We start from the raw sequence: 7,865 nt of genomic DNA, 5'->3' as shown, positions 1-7,865 counted from the left end.
TCAGTTTCCAGCTTATGAGCAACATCAACAGTTTCTGATTTATCAGCAACATTTATTTTCCTTTTACCCACCACAACCACAGCCGCAAGTAAAATCATACATACCACAATTGGTAATTCCAACAGAAGAATCCTTCAGTCCGTTAAACCCATTTGATGACATCAGTTTGCCTCAGGTACTAAGGGAGACTGGAGCATTCTTTCAATTTTCTCAAGAAAGGCCTGATGCTTCTGAACCCTTTGTTAGCCATAGCTCCGTCTCAGCTCGTGCTAGTGAATTTGTGATGGATCCACTAAAACAGAGCCACCATTCATAAGGGTTGAGCCACCACGTACTTTCAAACCACCATATACAATATTATTTGATTTGAACTAGTGTTTGTAGAAAGGAAAGGTGTTCCGAGAGGATGATTTACAGCACGATTAGGGCAACGATGGAGCGAGTGTAACACCCTACCACACAAAGTCTTATGTTTAAGTCATAAAATTGAAGTGGTGAGGTATTACGATCTCTAAAAATAAAAAAAAAATATATATATATAATATAATATAATATAATATAGTTGAAAAAGTTTTATATCTAGGAGCCTTTGAAAGAAAGTTTAAAACAAAATTCGTAATACTCACGTAAACAAAAATTTGCGTACAAGGAAACGTAAGATATTGTGTATGAATAATAAAAAGGGAGTGTCAAAGGTATAATTAACAAAGCTTCCAACTCGGTTCGCAAAGATAAACCGGCTAGAACATACAAGTATATATATAAGAGGATCCCAAAATGACCCAAAGCAGAAAACGACAACCTGTTTCTCCGAGTCAACCTCTAAGAGGGACAAACATAAAATACAAGGTGGAGAATCTATATACATTCATAAATATAAATAAAGATACGGCCCTGAATCCCAAGAGTTCTTCACTTCGTCAGTGTCTCCAGAATACAGAGTGGTGCTTCTCAACCTGCATCTGAAAAACAAAAATATTGTATGGGATGAGAACCGGAGGTTCTCAGTATGGTTAAGGTGCCCACATATATAATAAGCAAGGTCCCGGAAAAGCCAAAGGCAATTCTAGAACGCCGACAATCGGATTATAAATCTTAAGGAACTAAAGCTAAAACCATAAACGAGGATAGGTATCTAAGATTCTAAACTTGATCAACATCTAATCAAAACCCTCAATCTCTTCACCTTTCCTCCGTTTCTTCAACTCCGATAAAATTGCATAAACAGACAAAACAGAAAAGTCAAACACATACAGAAAGCATATATAACAAGTAGGCAATTAGCAATTAACGTGAATAAATAATTAAGCAAGCCAAGACAATACACGTTCAAACAAAATATATAAATGCACATGATGCATGCCTTTCCTAGCGCAAGCCATGAGCTCATGCGTCGGTTGTCTACCCACAACCTGACGTTACTCGGAGTGAACCCCAAATATGGTCTCTTTACTGTGTCAATTAGACACCTTGACATCACGGTTACCCATGTCAATTAGGCCTCATTATAATAACATTTCAATGTGTATCACAGTAAGGAACAGTGCTATCAGTTAGGCGAACATTCCTGCATTAGCAATCTCAGACTATCCATTAGGCGGGCACTTTCGCATTAGCAGTTTGGCACAAGGCCTATTCAATATACACTTTTCATAATTTACATATTCATTTAGATTATCTCTTTCATGCATATTTTCTCATTTCACTTCTCTCTATTATGCCTCCACGTCACCAACACTACAAAACATACCTCCGCATCACCGCCTAATTATACATACCTCCGCATCACCCATTGACCTTAAGCCTTCCTTGGTTGTCCTAATACTACTATTTTAGAACCTAAATCTTGGTATTGAGGTAATTTGGTCATAGTTAAAACTGGTGCTTTTGCTTAAAAAGGATGCTGTTATTGTTTTTGAGAAAATGCAACAAGGAATAGCAGGGGCGGTAGATTTGTTAAATTCACTAAAAATCCAATTCTCGCCCATTGCCTTAAATAAGACTCTTCCATATTTCCGGAAAAATAAATTTTAGATTAATACCATGTCACATGAAAAAGTTATGAGTTTAGAAATACATCTCTGCCTTTTAGAAATCTATTTTCAAAATCCAGCAAACTACCGTTACACTTTGCAACATAACTAATTAATTAAAAAACATTTTGACACAAAATTTAAACTGTAGTTTGTGGGCTTAAAAGGCTTAGAAATGCCATTGGTTTCAATCCAAAAGCTCCTCAGAATTGCAAATTAGGTAGGTTGGAAGTTGGTGTTTTTGCAGCAGAGAAACGGAATTTTCTGCAGAATCCATCAATTTTTAAAATTTCATTTCTTCCAAACCACTCATCAATAAATTCTAAAATTTTTATGAGACACTCATAACACATTAAACTTTCATAGAAAAATAGTTTCATTTAAAAATAGGGCCTGGTCTACTCCCAGAAACTAGTTTATTCTACTATCAATTATGCAAAAAATTCTGCCTTGGACCTTTTCAACAACCTTGCATACCATAACTCACATTTAAACTTATATCCATTCTAAAATTACATTTTCAGCCTTTCTTCAGTTATCTAAGGTTACTTTCACAGCCAACATAACCCAAAAAGATCATCAATAATTCATTACATATATATATATATATATTCATTCTCATCATACTCATCATTCATCATTAAAATCATCATGTATCAATATATTCTCACTACAATATCAGTTGCCAAAATTTATATTCAACCCAAATCAACAATTTAATTCAACAAACAACAATCAATTCAACTTATCCTATGGGTCAACTAGCCTAAGTTTTCACAACACATTACATATTATATACGAGAAACAAAAACCATACCTTGGCCGATTTCTCGATAACCCGGAACACCTTAAGCGTTTTCGAATCACAAGCTCCACAACTCTAGCCCCCTCACCAACGATACCCAGCCTCCAAAGCTAATCCTCTAGCTTCCAATTTCTCAAATTGACTCCAATCCACAACCAATTTCAATCTAACATCATAATATTTACTATAGTTAACATAGAGTTCACTAATTCAATATTTCATAAAAGAATTGAGGGTGCTTACCTGACCCACAACCTCAATAAGTTGAACCCAACAATACCCACGAGTTAATTCAAACTTAAACACCGAATTCAGGCAAAATCCAACATGATTACACATTGAATTTGAAATTGAGAAAGAGGGAATTGAAAACAAAAACGTTGCTTTCTTACCTAATTGACCACTAAGTTTTGTAGAGCTCGACGCTGCGGTCGTGTGACCGCAAACGGTGCGGTGATCGGAGCTCCGGATTGAAAGTTATGTGGAATTGAATGAATTTGGACCAAGGGTTTCATTTCTTTCCCCTAACCCACCGTGCTCTCACTCTTCCTCTCTACAACCTGAAGTATTAACAATGGGGAAGGTTCTTTTATATACTTGGGCTTGGGTAATTGGGCCCAATATGGGCCCGGTTTAATTGGTTCGTCCCGTTCGGTCCAATCTTGGGCCAAATTCTTTAAAATTTATGTCAAAATTCTTGTTTTAATTTTCTCTATCACCTTAAACTATAAAATTCTATTTTCTAATTTTCTAGAAAAATAATTAATTTATTGATTCGTTATTTACTAATTACTCGGGGGTTTATATCTTACCCCTTAACAGAAATTTTTGTCCTCGAAAATTCGCTATCAAATCTTCATATATGCCCCCTCAGATTCAACTGACTTCTTACCATTCATTTTACCATTCTCGGACGTTAATGCATTATCTTATTCCCAATTCAAGCCTAAGCTAAACCCGTTTGTCTCACTCTTAGCTTCGTTTAACTCTCTTAATGAGTACAACTTCCTTACCCTTCAAGGGTTCTTTCTAAATGAAATTAATCTCAATGCTTTCTCAGCTATCTCACTCGCTAACAATTCCTTAATATCTTATTTTGAGTTAATATGGTATAACCTAAGCTACACCTTCTCACTCTACATTCTTCGATCTTGTGTTAATCCTTGAATCATGCTCATACCTCACAACTTCTTCCTCTCATCATCACTATTCTAGAGTCACCAAAATCACTGTGCTTCCGCAGCGTTACTCTGATTTTAGCCATTAAGATTCGGAATCGTTCACTTACTCTGCCAGAACATTCCCTGAATCTCTCCATCTTTCTAACTAAATGTTATTAACCTTTGCCATAGCTGCAAGAGTCCTAATCCCTAGGAATCTCTACTACCTAATCCATTATCGCCTCCATCACAATTCCTAAGTAATCCGCTCTATTCCTTCAATAGTAGCTCACACAGCAGCAACTATATTCTCCAGAGCAGCTTAAAGATCAATCATACAACCTCGCTCGCATCCACGAGACGCCATTTGGGTCTTGTCCACACCGAACAATTGATATTAAGGTGATCAGTCTTAATATCTAAAGTCTAGTGCTTCGAATCTCCAAAGGTAATGCTCATGAACATTTATGCTATATAAGTCAAGCAGACATCCTAAATAGCATCTACACACAGCCAGAGTTTGCTCAGAAGTATAGTCAGTTTATTTCCCAGGCTCTACGGGAACGAACTGCTCTGATACCATAATGTAACACCTTACCACACAAAGTCTTATGCTTAAGTCATAAAACTGAGGTGGTGAGGTATTACGATCTCTAAAAATAAAAAATATATATATAATATAGTTGAAAAAGTTTTATATCTAGGAGTCTTTGAAGAAAAGTTTAAAACAAAATTCGTAATACTCACGTAAACAAAAACCTGCGTACGAGGAAACGTAAGATATTTGTGTATGAATAATAAAAAGGGAGTGTCAAAGGTATAATTAACAAGGCTTCCAACTCAGTTCGCAAAGATAAACCAGCCAGAACATACAAGTATATACATAAGAGGATCCCAAAATGACCCAAAGCAAAAAATGACAACCTGTTTCTCCGAGTCAACCTCTAAGAGGGACAAACATAAAATACAAGGTGGAGAATCTATATACATTCATAAATATACGGCCCTGAATCCCAAGAGTTTTTCGCTTCGTCAGTGTCTCCAGAATACAGAGTGGTGCTTCTCAACCTGCATCTGAAAAACAATAATATTGTATGGGATGAGAGTCGGAGGTTCTCAGTATGGTTAAGGTGCCCACATATATAATAAACAAGGTCCTGGGAAAGCCAAAGGCAATCCTAGAACGCCGACAATCGGATTATAAATCTTAAGGAACTAAAGCTAAAACAATAAACGAGGGTAGGTATCTAAGGTTCTAAACTTGATCAACATCTAATCAAAACCCTCAATCTGTTCGCCTTTCCTCCATTTCTCCAACTCCAATAAAATTGCATAGACAGACAAAACAGACAAGTCAAACACATACAGAAAGCATATATAACAAGTAGGCGATTAGCAATTAACGTGTATAAACAATTAAGCAAGCCAAGATAATGCACGCTCAAACAAAATATACAAATGTACATAATGCATGCCTTTCCTAGCGCAGGCCATGAGCTCATGCGTCAGTTGTCTACCCGCAACCTGACGTTACTCGGAGTGAACCCCGAATATGGTCTCTTTACTGTGTCAATTAGACACCTTGGCATCATGGTTACCCGTGTCAATTAGGCCTCATTATAATAACATTTCAATGTGTATCATAGTAAGGAACAATGCTATCAGTTAGGCCAATATTCCCGCATTAGCAATCTCAGGCTATCCATTAGGCGGGCACTTTCTCATTAGCAGTTTGGCACAAGGCCCATTCAATATACACTTTTAATAATTTACATATTCGTTTAGATTATCTCTTTCATGCATATTTTCTCATTTCATTTCTCTCTATTAAGCCTCCACATCACCAACACTACAAAACATACCTCCGCATCACCGCCTAATTATACATACCTCCGCATCACCCATTGAACTTAAGCCTTACTTGGTTGGCCCAATACTACTATTTTAGAAGCTAAATCTTGGTATTAAGGTAATTTGGTCATAGTTAAAACTGGTGTTTTTGCTTAAAAAGGATGTTATTGTTTTTGAGAAAATACAGCAAGGAATAGCAGGAGCGGTAGATTTGTTAAATTCACTAAAAATCCAATTCTCGCCCATTGCCTTTCAAAATTCATTTTCTTAAACAAGACTCTTCCTTATTTCCGGAAAACTAAATTTTAGATTAATACCATGTCACATGAAATAGTTATGAGCTTAGAAATACAGCCCTGCCTTTTAGAAATCTATTTTCAAAATCCAGCGAACTACCCTCACTCTTTGCAACATAACTAATTTATTAAAAAGCGTTTTGACACAAAATTTAAACTTTAGATTGTGGGCTCAAAAGGCTTAGAAATGCCGTTGGTTTCAGTCCAAAAGCACATCAGAATTGCAAAATAGGTAGGTTGGAAGTTGGTACTTCTGCAGCAGAGAAATGGAATTTTCTGCAGAATTCATCAATTTTTAAAAATTCATTTCTTCCAAACCACTCTTCAATAAATTCTGAAATTTTTATGAGACACTCGTAACACATTAAAATTTCATGAAAAAATAGTTTTATTTAAAAATAGAGCCTGGTCTACTCCCAGAAACTGGTTTATTCTACTGTCAATTATGTTGAAAATTCTGCCTTGGCCCTTTTCAACATCCTTACATACCATAACTCACATTTGAACTTATATCCCTTCCAAAATTATATTTTCAGCCTTTCTTCAGTTATCTAGGGTTACTTTCACAGCCAACATAACCCAAAAATATCATCAATAATTCATTACATATATATATATATATATATATATATATTCATTCTCATCATACTCATCATTCATCATTAAAATCATCATGTATCAATATATTCTCACTATAACATCAGTTGCCAAAATTCATATTCAACACAAATCAACAATTTAATTCAACAACCAACAATCAATACAACTTATCCTATGGGTCAACTAGCCTAAGTTTTCACGACACATTATATATTATATACGAGAAACCAAAACCATACCTTGGCCATTTTTTTGATAACCCAAAACACCTCAAACATTTCCGAACCACAACCTCCACAACTCTAGCCCCCTCACCAATGATAACCAGCCTCCAAAGCTAATCCTCTAGCTTCCAATTTCTCAAATTGACTCCAATCCACAACCAATTTCAATCTAACATCATAATATTTACTGTAGTTAACATAGAGTTCACTAATTCAATATTTTATAAATGAATTGAGGGTGCTTACTTTACCCACAGCCTCAATAAGCTGAACCCAACAATACCCGCGAGTTAATTCGAAACTAAACACCGAATTCAGGTGAAATCCAACATAATTACACATTAAATTCGAAATTGTGGAAGAGGGAATTGAAAACAAAAACGTGGATTTCTTACCTAATTGACCACTGGGTTTTGTAGAGCTCGACGTTGCGGTCGTGTGACCGCAAACGGTGCGGTGATCGGAGCTCCGGATTGAAAGTTATGTGGAATTGAATGAATTTGGAGCAAGGGTTTCATTTCTTTCCCCTAACCCACCGTGCTCTCACTCTTCCTCTCTGCAACCTGAAGTATTAACAATGAGGAAGGTTCCTTTATATACTTGGGCTTGGGTAATTGGGCCCAATATGGGCCCGGTTCAATCGGTTCGACCTGTTTGGCCCAACCTTGGGCCAAATTCTTTAAAATTGTTGTCAAAATTCTTGTTTTAATTTTCTCTATGACCTTAAACTATAAAATTCTATTTTCTAATTTTCTAGAAAAATAATTAATTTATTGATTCGTTATTTACTAATTACTCGGGGTTTACAGCGAGCACTCAAGGCATGAGTGCTTCTGGGATTTATGAGGGTAATGGAGCCAATGGTCCGAATGTGGGTACTTATGAGATTTGTGGGG

At 36.1% G+C, this 7,865-nt stretch overlaps 1 long non-coding RNA gene across 1 annotated transcript; it reads right to left on the bottom strand.

Annotated features, from left to right (window-relative positions):
- On the bottom strand, nt 4,765-7,516 carry LOC110267074. Its single transcript, XR_002354400.1, has 3 exons — nt 7,365-7,516; nt 6,985-7,138; nt 4,765-5,072 (listed from the first exon to the last, which is right to left on the bottom strand). It is a non-coding gene; the product is annotated as an uncharacterized LOC110267074 (long non-coding RNA).

This window comes from Arachis ipaensis, chromosome B09 (genome assembly GCF_000816755.2).
Source record: "Arachis ipaensis cultivar K30076 chromosome B09, Araip1.1, whole genome shotgun sequence".
NCBI lineage: Eukaryota > Viridiplantae > Streptophyta > Magnoliopsida > Fabales > Fabaceae > Arachis > Arachis ipaensis.
The sequence above is the reverse complement of the archived record's forward strand: the minus strand, read 5'-3'. Positions and strand labels throughout refer to the sequence as shown.